This window comes from Micromys minutus (assembly GCF_963924665.1).
Source record: "Micromys minutus genome assembly, chromosome: 16".
NCBI classification, from domain to species: domain Eukaryota; kingdom Metazoa; phylum Chordata; class Mammalia; order Rodentia; family Muridae; genus Micromys; species Micromys minutus.
Window position 1 is genome coordinate 45311024 of NC_137985.1, and position 22417 is coordinate 45333440.

The window sequence follows — 22417 nt, forward strand, 5'->3', positions numbered from 1 at the left end:
CTCCCAAACCCAGAAAGTTCTGGACCCCCCCCCCAAACCCACACACCCTACCAATAAAAATATCTTCCCTCTGGCCCAAGAGAATGCTGGGGTTTGGTCAGGTGGGCTGGGTTCTCAGGACTGCCTCTACAGATTTGACAGCTCTGAAGGGCTTCACCTTTTGCTCCACCATCTGCTTTTACTGTACCCCTCCCTGTCAACAGAGTCCCTTGGTCCCACTTAGCTCTGCCAGAGGTCATTCCTCACTTTATGAACCATTCTTATTTACAATGCCTTCTTTTCAAGAAAAACACAAGGACTGTGTTAACCCTGAGTCACGGTATTGTGTCATCTATTAAGAACAAAAAGAAATTTTTTACAAGTGACAGATTCACTGTATCTACGCATCTTTCTTTGTTTTATCCTTTGAGTTGTTGAACCCAGGTCAAAGCTTAGAGCTGAACAATGGTTGCATACCTGTAATCCTAGTACTTGGTAGAGGCAAGATGTCCTAGATCTTGGGACCAAGCCCAGTCAGCTACATAGAGAACTGCAGGCCACCCTGGGATACATGAGATCCAGCCTGGGATGCCTGAGATCCAGCCTGGGATGCATGAGATCCAGCCTATAATGCATGAAATCCAACCTGGGATACATGAGATCTAACCTGGGATACATGAGGTCCAGCCTGGGATACATGAGATCCAGCCTGGGATACATGAGATCCAGCCTAAAATGCATGAGATCCAGCCTGGGATACATGATATCCAGCATGGGATGCATGAGATCCAGCCTAGAATGCATGAGATCTAACCTGGGATACATGAGGTCCAGCCTGGGATACATGAGGTCCAGCCTGGGATACATGAGATCCTACCTGGGATACATGAGATCCAGCCTGGGATACATGAGATCCAGCCTGGGATACATGAGATCCAGCCTAAAATGCATGAGATCCAGCCTGGGATACATGATATCCAGCATGGGATGCATGAGATCCAGCCTAGAATGCATGAGATCCAACCTGGGATACATGAGGTCCAGCCTGGGATACATGATACTTCAACAACAATACTACCCCAGAGTGACTGTGCTTTCCTATTCAGGATTTAGAACCTTCTACCTTCTGGCTTAGGTAAGAAGAGAAAAAGCAAAGTTCGATGTTAGATGTCACTTGGCCTTGTACTGCCGATGTGACCTTGGGATAATTAACCTCTCTCAAACTTGTCTTGTCATCCTTTAAAAGAGAGTAGCAGTGATCACTGTGATAAGAACACTGTGAAGGTGTTACTTTAAAGATACCATCTATGACGTATCTAATACAACATCATTCTCCAATCCTATAAGATGAGCAAGAGAGTGAACAGGTAATGCTGGGTCGTCTGGGATTTTAGCCCTTCAGCCATAGCTACATTGATAAAATGGGGCTGGAATCATGATTTTTTTTTTGCAAGAGAATTGAGAACGAAAGATAACAGAGTTCATCACAACACTGGGTCATGGTAGACGCTGAAGAAATGCATAGCTATAATAGCATATGTCTCAGAGGTCTCCAGCAGGGACCAGTATCTCTAGCAAACAGTCCTTAGAACCAGTGCAGAAGTATGAAGGCTGGGACAGAAAAGGAGACACCACTGAGATCTAAGCCACCAAAAGGTCAAACAAAGACCAGTACTAGGAAGTGTGGAGCAAACTGCCTGCCTGGCAAGGACATGGGACCTGAAAGGAACTTGCCTCTTGGAACGACTACTACTTACAGACAGGAACCAGAAAATACAGTGTGTCTTCCACGGCCTTGTGATCATACAGTCGCCCCGACATGTCTGAAGGCCTGCATCAATGTGATTGAACCAGGTAAGGCTCTACAGAGGCAAGAAATCATGAAGCGGGACCCTGGAAGTGAGCTTATTTTCCTCACAATGGAAGCCAGTCTCTCTGGGGTACCATCACAAGCTGTCTGGTGCCGATAGACTCCTTGAACTTCCTATACAGGGACACCTGAAGAACTCTGCACCCATTGCATCATGGGAGAGCAATGAGATCCATCTTTCCAATCCTACTTTGCAACAAGACCCTCAGGACTCTCCCTAGAGAAGCAAGACCCTCCTACTCTCCCAAGACCACATCCCATCGTACATGGTGCTGCTTTAGCTCTGGCCATTACAGTCTTATTTGTCTCCTTCATGAATGCTGGTTTCCTCCATCTGTTCCCTTTCTGTTGGGAAATCAGTCACCAAAACCTGTTGACCACTCTCATACCCCTCAAAGATCTCTCAGACCCATGAACAAGTCTCTACCTTTCAGAGCCATTTCCAGGTTCAAGTCATCACAACAACCTGTGCATAAATGGACCCCCTCCATCTTGCCCTGGCCCTACAGTCTTCTCTCCATTCCCAAGGCCCATATGATAATTATATTGGCATATTATTGAATAGGGTTGTGCCAAAAACCACTCTCATATTTTTATTACTTTTCTTTTTCAAAAGCAATGATGGGGATCAAACTAAGGATTTTGTACATGTTAGTGTGGTCCTATACCTCCAAATTTCTCTTTCAATTTTATTGCAAATAGCATAACAGAGTTCAAAACACCTCCTACCCTCTCCTTGCAGCTAGATATGAGCCAGTGGCTAAATCCCTGCCAGTAAGATATACACGGAAGTATTGTGTATGACAAGAAGCCTGCCTTGAGGAACAGAACACATCTTTGATCCTCTTTGTCCTTTCTGCTGGCTTAATCAGTAAGATGTCTAAAGACTTGCTCCAATAATGGATTAGGTGCTAAGAATATTGGAACAGCAGGACAGGTGACTGGAGACCTAGAAACTGGAGCTAGAAATTTGCTTCTGTGGGCTTTGCTGACGTGAAAAACAACTCTCTTGTTTAAACTCTTCATTTTCCTGTCACATAAAATGGAACCTAATTCAGGATAAAGAAAAAAAATCGAGTAGGTTTTAGACACGAAAAAGGCTTGGGAATATAGGTTTATATATATATATATAGGGATCAAGAAGAGACTAGAATCAGTGAGCAGGAGGAGGACCTACAAGAGGTGGGGCAAGTGGGCTCAAGAAGGGAGGTTGAGCCAAGCTAGGGAGCTTTGACTTCATCCTGTGGCAGACAGTCAGCACAAGTAGACGTCCTCTCAGACAGGACTGCCCAAGGTCATCCAGCAATCCAGCAGCATCCCACAGTTCTAGGCAGCCTCTGGCAGGACTTGGAACAGAAGTGGGGATGGGGATTTTGTTCTTGGACTGAGCCAGAGCACTGGATTGTGCTGCCAGCTCCCACTCCCACCCTCACACCTCCAAGAGGAGACTTGGTCTGCCAGCAGGCTAAGGGGCCAGGCTTACCACGAACTCAGAGCACCCCTATTCGGACCCTGGTCAGCCACACCTGGAAGGCAGAATGACGAGGGATTTTTTTTTTTTTCTCTGTCATGAGTTTACTATGTCGGGCACCGTCTTGGTTGGTAGGTGTTACCTAACACTGCTTTGAACGGCCTGAGATGTTACTGTCCTGCCGCACAGGTGAAAACGTCAGGTCTCCAAGAAGTGAAACCGTCTTCCTAAATCTACTTAGCTGATGGCAAAGCTGAGGCACAAAACTATGTTTGTTGTACCCTAGAGACAATCCTACCACATTCCAGCACCTTCTCGGCCTCTGCCAAAGCACAGAACAGTCTTGTCACTGTTCAAACTACCAATTAAGAGAGCACTTGAGCTCAACAACTATAACAGTCAATTGCAACTTTTTCCATAAACTCCAGGCTTTGGGTACTTACCTGAGTTAGTGTGCTGACCGGAAGAAAGACCTCCGGCCAGGCTCCAGATGTGTATGCCCCCTACAGCCAAGGCCAGCATCCCATCCTGGAATTATAGAATCCTCACCCTGCCTCAGCATTAGCTAGTCATGGGGCTGGGCTGTTGAGTCCTCCCAGCCTAGGTTCTAGAGGTCACAAATTCCAACAGGCTGTTCCATGGAATCAGGGACACTCCGTTCTTCATGTCTTGCTGTGGGAGGCAGGGAGGTCCTTGAGCTCACAGATAGACACTAGGGGAACCAGGAATGTGAAACTCACAGGCTTATTCCTTCAAAGGAAGAGATGTATTACCTGCTACCCACTCTGCAGGCTAGGAGAAGGAAGAGATGATAGCCTGGTGACCTCTGTGCTATCAGTGTGGGAAGACCACCTCAGACCTGCCCCAAGACCCTTATCACGAGCTTGTCAATCTATAGACCCTGCCTTTATGGAAGGTGCCATGTGTGCTTTACAGAGTCTTTATATGCCCATCTTAAGCTTTATTGTACACATGGGATTGAGTTCATTATCCCAAGGAAAGTTTTCGTGAAATTATATTTTGCTTAAATGTAGCTAAAACTCAGGGGTAGATTCCAAAAGCTTGAACCAAGACCAGCTACTTAGTCATCTTGAAACAAATTACCTTCCTGCCTCCCACAGGTCACTACTCCAACGGCCAGGGTTGTCACAGAGACCCCGGCCATTGCTGTCCATGGCTGTCGCAGCTAGCATGTCTCTGTCATCTATTTTTTTTGAGCTGGAAGTTTCAGGACACAAGTAGTCACTAGAAATGAACATTTTCTTGTTACCAGAATTTGAAAAGTTGAGCTGCATCTTATTAGGCTTCCAGAGGCATCTTTCCAATAATGTGGTTATGGCCAGTGTCCAACATCAACCACATATTCCCCCAAGGTCACCTTCAGGCATTCTTCTGGAAGGTCCACGGGAAAGACCATGAAGAGCCAAAGGGAGTGGATGGAACCCTCTTGTACCCTCTGCAATCACTGTCCAACTCTGAAGGAACAGTCCTTCGCCAGGCTCTGAGGAGTCAGCTGTCCACACCATCCGTGTTTAGCTCCATCACCTGTCCCATCCACTAAATTCTTTACATTCTTTTCCAGCCTCACCAAAGTGTCTTGGCACAATATCTTCCTCCTGAATCAAAGTAAAGTCAGAATGTTCATGTTTTATATTATAGGTATATTAAACTTAACCTAAATTCTAGCATATTTTAATTTAACAGAATATTCATCCATTCCCTTATAGCCAACAATGCCATTCTTAGAAGCAATGTGTGTGTGTGTGTGTGTGTGTGTGTGTGAATTGCAGGTTGGGCAAATCTCAGGCTGTCTACCGGTTTTTCTGTTCTTTCAGCCTTCTGATGGCAGACCTCTCTGTGACTGCAGAAGTGTTGTTGTAGGTCTAGGCCCCACTGGCCACAGTTGTCCTGCAGGAGCCACAGTGCCAGATGCCAACGACTCATCTCTTCATCTTACCACAGAAGAAGCAAGTGAACTTGGCCTGCTGGCTGATTTCAATTTTCTTCACCATTTTCCAGAGGGAGGCACCACAGCAGGTCCCACATTTCCCAAGGATCCTGACCTTGTTGGTGCATTTAGCCATGTCACTGAAACCAAAGCCCAAGATTGAAGAGCTCAGAAGTAGCTCTTAAGGCACCAGAACATCAGATGAGAAATAACAATTGTGTTTATAGTAAAGAGATAAGCAGATCCAAGAAGATTTTAGTGTCTGCTCTGTCAGATGTGAAAACAAAATCCTTACAAATACTCTCTGCCCCTAGGGTGACCAAAAGAACTGAACACAGCTTACCATCAACCACATAGACATGATGAATGATTGTTGCTCAACTTTCACAACTTAGAGTGTATCATAGGTGACATCCAGCTAAGCAGCTGGATCAATATGATTACTAAAGCTTCCTTCACCTGCCGCGGCAGTCTTGTGAAGGTATGCCTTACACACCTGATACACAGCAACACTGCACATTGACACATCTTGCAAGGGTAAGCAGCTGGTGTGCAGAAAGACCCTTTGGGACTCTTCAGTATCACTGTCCATATACACATTCTGCTTCTGACAGGCCAAGGACAGCTGGAACCAGCTTGTACTATAGACCCAGTTCTGTCCTGAGTGGTCTTGGGATCTCTATAGAGCAATTCATGTAGGTTATTTGCACAGCCTGCACATCAGATTTCCTGTGTAAAATGGAAATAATAATGCCTGGCCTATAGTGGGGTGTAGCTGGACTTTTGGCCATTTTCTGGGTTCCCATTTCTACCGCCCTTCCTCGCCCTTATCCCTTCCAACCCCCAATACTAGCTGAAAGCATTCCTGCTTGGATGGAAAGTTGTCCTGGGACTCAGAAGCCACAAAGCTGAGGAGAGAAGGTATCCTGATGGAAGGGCATCCTGAGACATGAGAGGCCAGAAACCACATAGTTCTAAGAGGAAGCCTCCGGAGGAAGCTCCCCAGGGAGGTTATCTCCAGATGAGCTGAGGAGCTCAGGAGCCTCAGCCCTGCTCCTCCTTTCTTGCTTCTTCCATTCATTGCTTCTTGACTTCTTCTGATGAGAGAGTCACACCAGGCACACATCTCGTGAGATTTATTGGAGGGAAAAATCCAGGGGTGGCTGCTTCTGCTCCCAAAAGACGACATCAGGGAATTTAGCAAAGGGCGGGACTTATATAAGATTTCTTAGGGGGCAGAGCTTTTCGGGTGGAAGATTTCCAGAGTGGGGATTGGTGGGATCTCATATCCTGAGCTGGAGGAGCTCAGGGATGGTTGGATTCTCCTGTTCAGGGATTGATGGGGGCTGGTGGGAGCTCAGGTATTGGTGAGTTTTTCTACTCATTGATTGGTGGCTCTTCCATCCTCCTTTCCCTTCATTGGGCCTATGGATTAGGATGGCAAGACCTTCCCAGCTTTGGCCGAGGCACCATCACTGCTGAGCTGCTTGAGGAAGCTGGAGAGGCGGTGTTACCACCATGGACAGCTCCTGTGATGACTGCAGGCTTGGGTCCAGGGAGTTGAGGCTGTTTTGACAGGTGCCACCATTTTAACAGGTGTCCCCATTTTCACAGCTCCTGCAGCATTGCCACTTAGGGACTACACTGTGTAGGAGAAAAAGAGGGCTAGCAGGGAAAGCAGGCATCCATATCCCACACCTGGGATTAAAACAAACAAACAAAAAAAATTCCCATTACACGTCTATGTTTTTAAGAAACAGTGTTTAAAGCCAGCCTGGACCACACAGGGAGACTCTGTCTCAAAAACAGGAAACAAGATGGGCACAGAGGAGGATAAAAAAGAAGAGGGAAGAGACAAAGGGGAGGAGAGAAGGGAAGAAGAGGAAAGAGAAAAGAGGTAAGAGATATAAGAGAATCTTTTGCCTAGATAGCATTTCCTGCTTGATAAGGAGCATGACCAAACCTGGCTTAGTTTTTGAGTTGCTACTTGGGAAGGGCTTCTTTTGCAGATTTCTACTATGAATATGTAGGTAACTCCTGAATCTCCCAAAGCTGGACTTCCAAGTGGCCAGAGCAAAATTTAAAAGAAATGGGGATGAGGGGACAACATTTTGGGCAACAACAGTTGCTCCAAGACAAGGCTCCAAGTAGCCAAGGCTGACTTTGGGCTCAGCAGGATTCTGTCTCCCAAGCACCAGGTATACAGGAGCGCACCATCACACGGCATTTTTTAAAAAGTAGCTCCAAATCATGCTAAGAACCTAAGGAGCACTGTTCATAAGATACAGCAGTATTCTTGGAACATAAAAACTGCAGCTTATGAAACAGAACAAAGATGTGTGATGGGAAACACTCTTTCTTAAGTCTATCGGCTAGAACTTAGAGTGTGAACAGGCATGGTAGTTGTGAGCGAACACTCAGGCAGTTGCACTGGTCTGTTCTCAGGGACCTAGCAGCTGCTTACGTCATGATTTGCTGCTGCTGCCTGTGTCCCAGGTGTGAGCAAATGATAAAAAGGACCCGCCCACCACCCCAGCACATGTGCATGTTCTCCCCCCCTCTCTCTTTCTCTCTCTCTCCCTCTCCTTTTCCCCCTCCCTCTCCCCTCCCTCTCCCCCTCTCCCCTCCTTCTCCTCCCTTTCCCCCTCCACCCCTCCCCCACTCTTCTCTGTATTCTTTCTCTTCTCCACATGTGTCCCCTCCCTTTCTGCCCTCATGGCCCTGCTCCCCCAGCTCTCTTCCTGCCTACACAGCCATTTCCCTTTCCCAGGTCCTCTCTCCTCTCCCAATAAAACCCCTTTACACCAGATCTCTTACATGACGTAATTTCTCAGGGGTACACTTTGGCTCAGGCCCGCATTATATTTCATAACATTATATTGGCCCCCTGACTGCATTGCATTTCATAGCTGTAGTAATGTTGTCTGACACACATGAGGTCCCGGAGAAGCCCATGGAAGAAGTCTGAAAGCTTGTGTGCTAGTTTCTAGGTCAGTCTATCATGAACACACTATCATCACATCATTTCTTTAACCAGCTGCAAACTGTGCTTCTCTCAACTATAGACTACTGAGCCTAGACACATAAAGCAGATTGCTTATGGCCATCTGGACAGGAAAGTCAGGAATCTAATCTTTTGGATTCCGGATATAATATTGTTTTCCCCGGATCTACAGTGTACCCATCTGTCTTGTATATACTACTAACCATCTGAAGTGTTTATGTTTTTGGCTTGAGTGGGCAATAAAAAGCCTTGGTTATCTAATGTCTTGCTTTACAAAATTACTTGTAGAATTTACAGCTCATCTACCACCTAGTCCAATCTGTCCCTAAAGCCACGGGCAGTGTACAGCACCACTTGACAGTCTAGAACTGCTCTGCCTATGCTCAATTCTCATCAATCAAGTGCCAGGACTAATTAAACTTCTGATTAGAGTCCAAGGTACCACTAGAGGGGCTCGGCTGTTAATAGTTAGGTAGAAAACAGAAACCAGCCAAGTATGTTGGCTTAGACTGAGATTCCAGCACTTGGGAAGGAGAGGCAGGAAAATTGGGAGTTCAAGTGCATCCTACAGGGATAGTTATGTCTATATGTTTTATAGATTCTGGGCCCAGAAGAACTTCAAATGACACACTTTAATGCAAATAACACACTCTGAGCCAGGTTCTTGCACTGGCCTGCCTTCTAATCTCCAACTCTAGGGAACTCTTTAATCTCAGATTTTAGTCCACCCTAAATAACTAATAGTATCAGTGGAGTACACCTTGGGTCTACCCCAGACTCTGCAGAACCAAGCAATAGTTCTTGGGGGATGGGTACCAACAGACATCCTTTAAAATCTGGAAATGTCTGCTTCTTTCCAGTAGCTCTTTGGATATTCAGGCTTGTGTCTCTTGTGAAACATAAAGGGACTTTTTGGTAGAAGTAATTCCCTTAACCATGTGTTTTAGTCAGGGTTTCTATTCCTGCACATTATGACCAAGAAACAAGTTGGGGAGGAAAGGGTTTATTCAGCTTACACTTCCACATTGCTCTTCATCAACAAAGGAAGTCAGGACAGGAATTCACACATGATAGAAACTTGAAGGCGGGAGCTGATGCAGAAGCCATGGAGGAATGCTGCTGACTGGCTTGCTTCCCCTGGCTTGCTCAACTTGCTCTCTTATAGAACCCAAGACTAAGAGCCCAGGGAAGGCGTCACCCACAATGGTCTGGGCCCTTCCACTCTTGATCACTAATTGAGAAAATGCCTTGCATCTGAATCTCATGGATGCATTTCCTCAAGGGAGGCTCCTTTCTCTGATAACTCCAGCTTATGTCAAGTTGACACACAAAACCAGCCAGTACACCCCAGTAATAGGAAGATAGACAAGGCCATTTCTAGTGGTGTTGGGGAAATCTTGTAAGTAAATTAGAAGTAGATAATCTCCCTCAACTCCACCCAAGATTGAGAAAGTTTCTCAAGGAAGCCTCAACTCATCTTGGGAAGTAAGAATGCTGGGTATAAAACTAACCTCTCCCCCTACAAAGGAAAAATCCATGGTCAAGAAAAGTCTCAAACAAAGATGTGGCAAGGGCCTTCCACCTCATCACAGTCATTCATTCAAAACTGTGTTGAATCTCTACTACGTGGGAGGTGCGCAACATGATTTGGAGTCCAATGTATGAGATATATCTTAGCAGCGGTGCTACAATATAATAAATTTTGTAATAAGTAACATAGGCAGGGGCTCTATAACAAAGAACCTTGTGGGGGCCAAGAAGAAAGGCTTGGCTTGCACTGCACAAGGAATGGAATACTGAAGCTGCTGAAATGCTGTAATCAAGAGAGCAACATGATCAGCTCTGTGCAAGAGACATACCACGTGGACCAACTACCCAAATGCGATTGTGCAAGGTTGCAGCCCTGGGAACAAGGAAAGCACTAGAAAAATCTTACAGTAACTTGCTTGACTGACCATGAGGACCCTTAAGTAAGAGGGCGGGGAGGAAGGAACATCAAACAGAGAGTGTGCATATACATGACTGAAGAAATCATTAATAAAATATGAAATAAAGATCTGCTATTACCAATATGGTGACTAAAAAGTAAATGGTACTTTCCTCAATTAGTTCAATACAATTCACTTTGGGATAAGTTATCATTATATTGTCCTTCTTATTCAGCACTTCTCACTTCAGATTTTTGCCTTGTTGTGCATTAATATTGTGATTCTTTCCACTTTGCTCATCCAGTATCTTTTTCTCCTTCCTTTACACATTTACAGCTTTTGTTTTGATTTTGCTTTTAGAAAAAATCAGTTGAGCTGACTGTCTGGACGACTAACTATGCAGAGCAGACTGACCTCCAATTTATGGTGATCCTCCTGCCTCTGCCTCCCAAATGCTACCATTGCAAACCAGTAGTACTGCATGGGAGCTAATTTCCTTCTTTCCTTAGAATTCATTAACTCACCCATCCCACATAGCCTTTATCTGTATTAGATTGCTCCATTTTCCTCATTTATTTGAGGTAGCAGCTCTGTTTTTTCAGTTCTATGAACTTGCCTTTCTTTTGTCACTCATACAAGACTCATAGGACAGGAGACCCATGGAAAACGCATAGCATCCTCTTCTCCTTGGCATTTCTAGTTCCAGGCTATTCCTAGCATTTCCCTTGGAATATTCCTCTTCTATAGTTAGCACTTATAAATTACATGTTATTATCCATCTAAATATAACTGACAGGGTCCTTCCTTGCCACTTCCCCTCCCCCATCTTTCCACCCTCCATCCTGGAGCCTGTAGGATAATTTTGTAAGATAACTATTGTTTGGTTAGCGCTTACCTTATCACATTTCCTCCTGTGCCAGCCACCACACCTGCCTGTGCCACCATGCCCACCTGTGCCACCACACCTGCCTGTGAAACAGTGCCCACCCACCTATACCTTGTCCTTTGCTAGTTTTCCTATCCTCTCTCCCTGATAGAGTCGGGGTCTTGCTACAGAACTCTCGAGATGCAGTGGTCTCCACAGTTAGCCAATCTTCTCTGTTTTGAGTGTTGTTTTTTTTTTTTTTAAATTGTCCTGTGACCCCTTCCTCCTCAGTGAGCAATTTGTATTCCCTTTCTGGAAGACAGAAGGATTTTCTTTTTATCTTTACGACTTCAGGAACTGCCTGCCTGTGAATCACTTTTTCTGCCAGAGACATACCAAGACCTTCTGATCAGCCTTTGGGACTCTCTTTAGCCTGAGGAATGGTTCACTGCCTCTTTCCTTCTTCTGCCAAGCTTGTTTGCGGGGTTTTCTTTTTAGGGGTCAGGGGGAAAACAAGCACTTAGTACTCTATAAGAAAGGAAGCGTTGATGTCATCATCCTCAGACTTTTGAAATTACTGTCTTTAAGCTTAGTGCCGTTCTTTATTATATCATGTTCACTCAAATGTCTGCTCAGAGTGTGGCCAGGCCTGAGGATGGTCCAATGCTTTCTATGCTCTTTCTGCTCATAGCCAGTGACTGAGGCAGACAAGAGTAGACTCTCCTGCTCACTTTGATCCCCTTGGTCTCAGCTCCAAAAGACCACCCTCATCTAGCTGAGTGCCTTTACCAGTGAGCAGGGTTTTGGGGACAAAACCTGGCTTTGGGAAATGCCAACAAAAGAGGCTCTGCCACCTGTCCTAGTGTACCAATTATGCAACATGAGTAAAATGCAAGGGAAAAGTAGGATTTCTCCAATGTGGCCACACTGGAAAGAACAGATAGTGAAAGTCCAATGACTCCAAGTCTTTTGGAAGGTGCTAACATGAACTTCAGTTATAAGCACAGTGCAGCCGGGCAAGAGGCATATGCAAATCAAAAAGCCTTCCTCCTTAGTCCTCAGGCAACCAGAAGAAAAAAAGTAAGCACCAACTTAACCACAAACTTTTGTTCTACAATATGTCATGCCTGAAAGATATACTGGGGCAAAGGTGGCACAAAGCTTGTGGGAACAACAACCAATGTCTAATTTGACTTAAGACCCACTCCATGAGATGGAACCCACACCTGACACTGCTTGAATTCTGAAAACCAGAGGCAAGATAGTTCAGAGACCTGGGGTAAAATTAAATACCACTGGTTTTTTAAAAAAGCAGCAGTAAAATGACTCTTTACAGCATTATGCTATATTCATAGATCAGTGTCTTGCTCAGCCATCATCAGAGAAACTTCCCCCTGCAGGAACAGATGGGAACCAACACAGAGACCTATGGTAAGGCATTACACACACACAGGGGGGAGAGGGGGGGAGGGAGGGGGGAGGGAGGGAAGAAAGGAGGGAGGGAGGGAGGGAAGGAAGGAGGGGGAGAGGGAGAGGAGAGGGAGAGATCTCAGAGCAAGATGTCTTCATAAAATCCCTCCCCTCAGAATTCAGGGAAGCTTGAGGAACAGGAGGCAGATGAAATTGAGGAGACAAAAGGGACAGCAGGACAGCAGGACAGCAGGACCCTCAAAAAACAACTGGGCAAACCTCATATGAACTCACAGAGACTGAATCAGCAATCAGAGGCCCTCCGTGGGTCTGCAGCAAGGCTTCTGCATACATACAATAGCTTTCGGCTTAGTACATTGGGAGACTCCTGAATGTGTGAGCAAGTGGGTCTCTGATTCTTGTGCCTTCTCTTGGATCTCTTTTATTTGTCTGTTAGCTTGGATTGCCCCAACTTCCACATGATGCTTTTCATTCTATCTTATTATATTTTATTTGTTAAAAAAATATTTTTAAAGCCCACTTTCTATTTATTATGAACAGAGTATCAGTGAACACATATGGGCACATGTCTCTATAAAAAGAATAAAATTCCACAAACTATATGCCCAGGAGTCTAGCTAGACACTAACGTCCACTCCCAGTGTCAGTGTATAAGGGTTTCCTCCTCCCATGTCCATGCCAAAAAGTGATTTTGACCTGCATCTCCCTGATGGTTGAAGTGTTGAACACTTTAAGTATTTATTAAGCATTGGTGTTTCTTCTTTTTAAGAACTTTTTGTTAAGTTCATTATCCCATTTTTAAACTGGGTTGTATGGACACTTGGTGTAGATTTTGTTTGTGTATTCTGGACACCAGTTTTGTCAGATTAGAGCTGGGAAGGATGCCTTCTCGTGTTCTTGATTGTACAGATGCTTTTTAGTTTCATGAGCTCCCATTTGTCAACTCTTGGTCTTTCTTCCTATGCCATTAGAATCACATTGAGAAAACACTTACTGTGCCTGTATCTTGACCTACATACTACAATTTCCTCCAGAAGTGTTCTTGAAATCAAGTTTAGATTGAGGCCTGTGAACCATTAGATGTTCATCAACCGATTAATGAACAAGGAAAATGGATCCTAGCTTCAAATCTTTTGTGTGTTTAATGTGGAGTATATGTGGAATCCAGGAAACTAGAAATGGAACCATGAGGTAGGGGGTGCATCCAGAGATGGGGAAATCATAGAGTCTCGGTAAAATGGATCTGAAGAGTAAATAATACTGGGGACAGAGGGATTCAATCAGGAAGTGGGGTGACAAGGTAGGGAAATGGGATGGTTGACCAGAATGAAGAAAAAGGTTATGTGAAAAACCTATGAATTTGTGACCTAAGTAAAAAATTTTTGCCCTGCTATAAAGAAACAGGACAAGAATACTAGAGGTTGAAGGTTTAAGCAGGACTTGGGGCAGGAAGACAGGGGGAAGAAGTGGGTAGGGGTGAGCTAATAAAAACTAAGGATGTATAAAAGAAAAAAAAAACTTGTGAACATCCACCAACTTGTAAGCTAATTAAAAATATAATTTAACAAAAGGAAGTTAAACAGAGGTATTTTGCAATGGTAGACACTGCAAAAGACATAATTATTAAGTAAAAAATCTCAGTGCCTGTCAGGGGAAGCTTCTCTGCAATCTATTGGTCAGGGAGACCCTAGGGGCTCCCAGAACAACACAGCCTTCTGTTATTACTCTTAGTTGCCTACCACAACTAGATAGTAAGACCTCATTGGTGAGGATACAACACACGTTGGTTGCCAGACATAGAGAAATCAGTTTCAAACTGACCTAGGAACTCTCTCCCGCTGACTAGCTTTCCTGACGCTAGAAGATGTTTTGCAGGCTGCCGGGAGAGAAAAGACATCAACAATCTTACCCAGTACTAGACCCTAAACACTAAGATACCAATTTTCTAGGCAACATGTGCCCACAGGTGCCATACGGACATGACTGCTATAGGGAGGTCACCAACTGCTTTCTGCTTGGATTTGAGACCCACTCCTTAGGAGGGAATTCATGCCTGGCACTGTAAACCTGGTCAAAAGGTCTTAGGCCTGGTGGGAAACCTACTCCTGTTATTTTGCTAAATGAACATGTTGTGCAACTACCTTAGAAATACTTGTGTTCATAGAATGGATTCACATTGCCCTCAACCTCGATCATAGATCATAGATGCTTCTTTTTGCAGTAGGTAGCAGTTGGCACAGAAACTGTTCGAAGTCTTGAGATTAAGTGATTTATTTCTTTGAGTGCTTAGCCATAGATGTGACTCTGGAGGAATGAAGTCTATCAACCTTCCCACAGCCCAGGGTTCGGGAAACACGGTAGAAGGAGAGGCAGGAAGAATGTGAGAGGTGTCTTCCTGGCCATTGCATACATGAAATCAGAACAGTGTAGGCACCACCTCTACAAGACTTTCACAAGTTCAAGCCAGTCAAAATGCCAGCGTAGAAAGGGAGAAGCCACCAAGAAATGCCTGACTAAGGAGCTATTTGTAGTTAATAGCTGCTGGGGGAAAAGACGGTCACTTGTTTTTGTTTTTTGTTTTTCTTTTTGGAATGTGGCCATTGGTAGGTTGCCCATGCCCCAGTGATGGCTCCACACATTGAGATATAGACAACATTAACTGGATTCCGTGGATCATACAAATAAAACAGACATGAATTAGAGAGAGAGAGAGATGTGTTAGGGGGACCCAGGGAGTCAAAGAAAGGAAGGAAGCTAAAAATGATCAAGATACGTTGAATACGTGTACATAGCAAAGAATGAAAGGTTTTTTTTAAAGATTTATTTATTTACTTTATGCATACGAGTACACTGTAGCTGTCTTCAGACACACCAGAAGAGGGCATCGGATCCCATTACAGATGGTTGTGAGCCACCACGTGGTTGCTGGGATTCGAACTCAGGACCTCCGGAAGAACAGTCAGTGCTCTTAACCACAGAGCCATCTCTCCAGCCCACAAATGTTTAAAATCATTTTTTTAAAATTACAAACATTCATTTGTGGGGAGGATGAGGTAAACACATCATAGCACAAGTCTGGAGTCTCAGAAGACAATGTGCCGAAATTGGTTCTCTCTCCCTGCCATATGGGTATCAAGGACTGAGCTCAAGCTGTCAGGCTTGGTGGCAAGCTCCCTCTCTGATGAGTCATCGTGCTGGCTCCCTTGTTATTTGTTAGAAATGGATGATGCCGATGGAAATAAATGTGGAGAACTAAATGTCTTTGGCCTGGCTGCAGGGAGCACTTCCCAGTTGCTCATGTGATCATCCCACTCTGTGTGCTGGGAATGAGGGGGTGTTGTCCCCAAAAGCAGCACAGAGGCTGGAGTGTCTCTGCAGCCCAGTTCTTATCACCCCCCACAGCACTCCCCCCCAATTTTAAAATTTAAAAGTCCTGGTCTGATAAAATGACTCAGAAGTTAAAGATGCTTGCTGACCAGCCTGAAGATCTGAATTTTATCCTTTGAGTATAAGAAAGAAATTGTACACTCACCTGGTAGAAAGAAATTTGTCCTCTGATCTCTGTACTTGGGCTATGGCAGGCACACAGACAGACGATATTTTTTAAACAAGTCCATATCAAGGTGTGGACTACTTGGTCGTTATCTAGATTCTGGTTCTGCAAGGTGGTTCAAATAAAAATCTTGTGACCTAATGAGACAGGTGATTTTTAAGAATTAATTGGCCTCTGGCCCTAGGTTCAGCCGCACCACCAAGGATAATCATCTTTATGTAGTGGAAGGGTTTGTTTGTCCCTTGTTGGAATCCAAACTGACTAGAGTTATAGAACAATGACTTAATCTTTGTATCATCAGCTAAAGTAAAGGTGACAGGGCCAGCAAGAAGGCTCAGGGACTGAGGAGACTTACCACCAACTCTGACAATCTGAGTTTGACTCCGGGGACCTACACATGAGGGAACCAGCTCCTGCCATCCCTGTGCCATGCACCCCTCCAATAAGAATCAAAAGAGATGAAAACAAAATGGAAGCAGAGCTTTTACCCTAGAAGGCAAGTGGTTGATGCTTTTCAGTAAAAGCAGCTTTCAGATATCGCTTCATAATCTCAGAACTGGGGGACCGGGGACAGATGTTCATTCTCACAGCCCTCAGACAGTGTCTGGAAGGTCATGGCATCCCAGTTCCTCTCGGTTCATGGCACAGGATTGGGGCTGAGCCTTTACTGGGGGGAATGAAGAAGCCGTTTCTGGGGTGGGACTCTCCTTCCAAGTTGTAGTGTCCAGGTCTAACACAGCTGGAACTCTGGTATTTCCACTCAGCCTCTGGAGGGCTGCAGTCTGTCTTGCTCTGGCTTCCAAAGTCAGAAGAGGTTTTATACTTTTACAGGACTCAAATGCATCTTTCCTCCAGGACCCATATTTGTCTGTGAGCCACAGTGATGGCAGCTCCCTCGCCTAGTCTCAAAGTAAACCATTCCCTTATTATCACTGATCTCTCCATACCCTTGTAAAACGCCAAATCGGTACCTGATCGCTACTCTTGTCTGGCTTATACATGCAACCTTCAGCCATTCAGCGCTTGCCTAGTGTGGGCCTTCTACTCTTGGAGATGAAAACCATTCTGAGTTCTTTTCTACCTATTCAGTGGCTCCACCCTCAATGAGCAGGTGTGTGTGTGTGTGTGTGTGTGTGTGGTGTGTGTGTGTGAACACTTTGAACGTCTTGACTGTGGATTCTTAGCCCTTCCTTGAGCCTTGAATCTGTGGATTTAGGATGTACCTTTGAGGCTAGGCACATTGCTCAGTGGTAACATATGCTTGTTCTGCACAAGGCTCTGGGTTCCACACAACATTGCAATTTTTTTTAAAGACCTGCCCACTTCACAAGCCTATTATGGGACTCAGACGACATAGGAAAGGTCTTTGAAGATGTAAGTGCCCTTATCCACTGAGGCTTTGTTTGCTTTGGTTTTGTTGTTGTGCTGATGTTGCTTTTCAATTTTATTTCATTTTATAGGCATGCCTTTTATATGTATACATTTTATATTTATGTCAGTGCACCACGTGTAAGCTTAAGCCTACAGAGGTAAGAAGAGGATGTTAGATCCACTGGAGTTCTAGCTATTGGTGTCTTTCCAGCCTGGTGAGGTTTTGTTTCTATCCTTTCAAAAGCAGCAGCTCAGGTTCCAGAAGTAGAGCTTTGAGGTATTAACTCACACCCATGGATTCAGCAGTTTCAAGTTCCTGAGTAATCCTCACAGTCTCACAGAACCTGAGCCTAAGGCTTCATATTCTGATTGTTTCTGAGCACAACCTTTGTTCTTCACTGAAAAGCCCCATCTGCACATGCAAAAGAGAAAGGTTCATCTCTACATCTGACCTGGTCATAATCAATCACCAGCAAAAGTGGCAGCCCCGTGTCAAACGCAGACTGGGCAGTTAATGGAGAGATGTAGAAATGCTCCAGATTTAGGTTAGGACCTACTTCTGTTGCAGAAAGCCACCTAGCCCAAGGTCTCACCCATCTGTGGATGGCTTGCATCTGCTGAGACCAAGTAGAACAGTGAGAACCAGCCATCCTGGTTCAACACAAGGAACTTTCCTTTTTATTCAAGGTCTTACCCTACAACCCAGCTAACCTGAAACTACATAGTCCAGAAAAGTCTGATAACAGTTACCCTGCCTCAGCTTCCTGAATGTTGAGGTTATAGATGTGAGCTACCATGCCTGGCATAGTACAAGATCTTTTGACGGGCAGTCCCACAATTCCCAGCTCTATGGTGAGCTGGCCAGGTTTCGTAGGGTCGAATTGAGCTATACAGACAAGCTAAATTCTAGACCCCCACCTGTTCCTTTAGAGGTGCTGAGCTCTAAGGAACATCTCGCACCTCAGATTTCATCTTGATATCAACCTGTGACAATTTGCTACAGTGAGCTATGTCAGGGCTCAGGGCAAAGGCTATGTCTGTTACAAAAAAAAAAAAAGACAAAACAGTTGATGACAGGGAGCTCAGAATTCCACCACTATAACCATGGGCAGCTTTGCATCTAGCAATAAACAGGTGACTCGAATGTCTAAAATACTGAGCTGTATGTTAGGTGGAAGTCTATGGGTCCCTATCCAACTTGGACCCAAATCTCCCAAACATAACAAATTCACCCATTCTTATTCCTAACTCCGGAGGTGCCCCGATTTAATACTGTCCACCTTGGGGTTCCAAAGCTGATTTCTAAGAAAATAGAAAGAAGTGCTACATATTATGGAAAACTACACTAGAAAACAAACAGGGTAGGGTAGTTCACACCCAGAATGCCAGCATGTGGAAGGCTGGCATGAGAGAATTGCAAAGAGCCAAAGGCTAGATGTGGGCTGCGTAGCCACTACCAGATCAGCTAGAGGTATATGGCAGAATAAACAACCAGACAGGGTCAGATGTTGTGATGTGTGCCTGTAATTCCAATGCTGGGAATGTGGAGGCAGGAAGATCAGGAGGGCAAGATCACCCCCAGCTGTGTGGCAAGACCTGGATATATGTGCATCCTGTCTCAAACCAACAATGTCAACAACAAGCAAAGCTCATATCAGCCAACAGATGCCTAAATGTTAGTCGCAGGTCAGTTTTTCAGTATTCTTTACATGTGCAGTTGAGGTTCTTACATCCTGGAATGTAACACTCCTGGCTTATTTGAAAAGATGGTAGAAAAGCCAAGGTTAGCCTTGGTGAAGGTCAACCAGAGTTACTCTAGTGACTGCAAGTGTTGGTAATAAAAAGTTATTTTTCAGCATGCAAATCTGTCATGGACCAACCTCTGTTCCTTACACTTGAAACTCCTCATGGCTTTCCATTGTATTTACAATAAGGTAATAACGCCAACCATAAAGGTTCCGCCCACATAGTCCGGCCTCTGATGCAGCCTCTGCCTCTTCCCTTCCCTCCCCCATCCTGAAAGTTATGCTTCAGCCATGCTGGTATTCACACTCTTCTCAGATAAAACCATAGCCCTACTACTGTGGAACCCTGCGTGTACTCTGCCTGAGCCTCCATCCCTGTCCCAGCCTTGTTTGGTTTGGCAACAGTTCCAGGCTTAGACATTATTTCTAAAGGGAAAGTCTTTACCAGCTCCAGACCCTTAAGTCTAGAACAGGATCCTCAGCCATGTGGTTTTACAGACGTTCACCTTTCTACCACAGCATTTATCTCAGAGCCTTGTTAGAATCATACTCCTTTGGAGCCAAGTATCCTCGTACAAGCCTATAATCCCAGCAGTCAAGAGGCTGAGGCTGGAAGACAAGAGTTGAAAACCAACCTTGGCTGCATAGTGAGACATACACCCCATAGGGCGGGCAGGGGTTGAGGGTGGGGAGGGGAGCCAAGAGTAGTGGTGATGCCTAGAATCCTAGCATCCAGGAGAGGCAAGAGAATCAAGAGCTCAAGGTCATCTTCAGCAACACAATGAGTTTGAGGCCATATTGGGATACATGGGACCCTGTCTCTATAATTAATTGATTACTCCTAATACTTAGTTAACAGTGGCAATGAGGGTTAAACTGAGGTTGAACTAAGGCTATCCATAATGAGGGCTTTCAAAGGGACTCCTCTACCACTGACAGGGGACAGCAGGCAGTGGAGAGACAGCAAAGCGCAGAAGTCACAGAATAATGCTGATTCCTATTATAGAAGACCAAAGCACCTAAGAACTTATATAAAACTATTCACTTCATAATCAGGGAAGCATACTATAGGACAAGCTGGAGAATATTTCTCAGTTTGATTTTATTCTCTGGAGCCCTCATGTTAGCTAGATAGAACTCATTTTAGTGACTCCTAACCTCTGGAGGAGGGGTGGAATACCTGCTTCTTAATAGAAAAATTGTTTCTTATTGTGAAGGCAGCACACTGTACTCTTGGCTTCTTTGGTCTCCAGCGGAGGAGATTTCTGTATCTCCCTGTACCTCCACCGTATCTTAAATCTCCTGTATCAATAAAGAAAACCACACTGATAGCTAAATTTTTGAAATCAATAAGTAAAAAGGAACCAGCCCATCAAGAAGAGAACTAGGCAGGTCACACTGTGTAAATGCATCTGCCTCTCAAGAAATCTCAAGAGGCTTAGGAATCAGCAGATGAGGGCCTCACAGAACCAATCTCAAAGTCAGAATAACTCAAGCAAAAATTCAAGTTTTAAACATTTATAAAGCACTTAAAAGTTTAGTTTTAGGCCACCAGAACATCTCAGGGAAAAGACACTTGTCACCAAGCCTGACAACCTGAGTTCCAATCCTGGGACCCACATACTGGAAAGAAGAATCATGTCTTACAAGATGTCCTCTGACTTTGATACATATGCTATGGCATGGGTGCACTTCAAAAAATACACAGAGATAGATAGATAGATAGATAGATAGATAGATAGATAGATAGATAGATAGATGGATGGATGGATGGGTGGGTGGGTGGGTGGGTTGGTGGGTGGGTGGGTGGGTGGGTGGGTGGATGGATGGATGGATGGATGGATGGATGGATGGATGGATAGATGGATGGATGGATGGATAGATAATAGATGGATAGATAGATAAATAGATAATAGATGAATAGACAGACAGATAGATAGATAATAGATGGATAGATAGATAGATAGATAGATAGACAAATAGATAGGTAGATAGGTAAATGAATGAATAGATAATAGATGGATAGATAGATAGATAAATAGATAATAGATGGATAGACAGATAGATAGATAGATAGATAGATAGATAGATAGATAATAGATGGATAGATAGATGGATGGATGATAAATAGATAGATAAATAGATAGATAATAGATAGATAGATAATAGATAGATAGATAGATAGGTAAGAGATGGATAGATAGATAGATAGATAGATAGATAGATAGATAGATAGATAGAACTATAAGAATTTTGAAAGTGCAGTTCTCAGAAAGCATTGACATATTTCTACTTGGCACAAGCTGTTGGGAGAAAATGATGGGGACACCATACCTTTAGATTCCAAAGCCCCTCATTCATGGTCACTGAACCAGTGAGACTTGCAGAGGTCATGGAGCAGGGACACTTGGTCTTTAAGGGGAAATGGCAGCATGGAATAAGTCAGTGAAGGAATAAGGTGTTGCTATGACATTCTGATGTTAAAAGGGTCACGGGCAGGAGACAAAGGAAAAATGGGAAAGAGAACAGGGAAAGGCGGCTGGTTAGAGGCACCATAAGGGGGATGATTGGGGTGATAGTATCATGTCCCTGCATGGGAAGACTGAGGAAGCGTCTCACAGGAAGGGGCCAGCCTTCCCTTTACCCTTCTTCTACCTCTCTTGGCTCCAGTACAATAGCCCAGGTGCTCCACCCACTTCCTACTAGGTGGCCATGCCATAAGCCTTTTGAGTCCTGGATGCCAAGAGGAGCAGCTTCTTGGCTTAAGGGATTCCAATGGATCCTCATCAGCATTCTATCTCCAGCTGTGGCCCTGACTTGCAAAATAAAGTACACCACACTTCCAAACATTGAAAACCAGCCTTGCAAGGAAAGTGAAGCGCCAGCCCCATGGCATATGAACATGCTATGCTCATGGTGCGTGTCACCAGCACCACACATACATGTTCTTAGAAATGCCACTCACAGCCTTTCACTCACTCATACTACTGCTCAACCGGCAGATCATGACCCAATAACCGTCTGACTACCTTACCTGTTGGGAACGACAAGGACCAACCAATCCATCACCTGACCTCTGGAACCTTGTATTGCCATGGTGTTGGTGACAGGTCATCCATCCTAGCTGTAATGAATGGCAAAATAAAGAAAAGCTCAGGAGGAACCATGATGTTCCCACTGTGTGTACTGATTGCCTTGCTCGCTCTTGTAGCTTCGACGGCCACCACAGAGGCAGACACAGGAAGGGCTCAG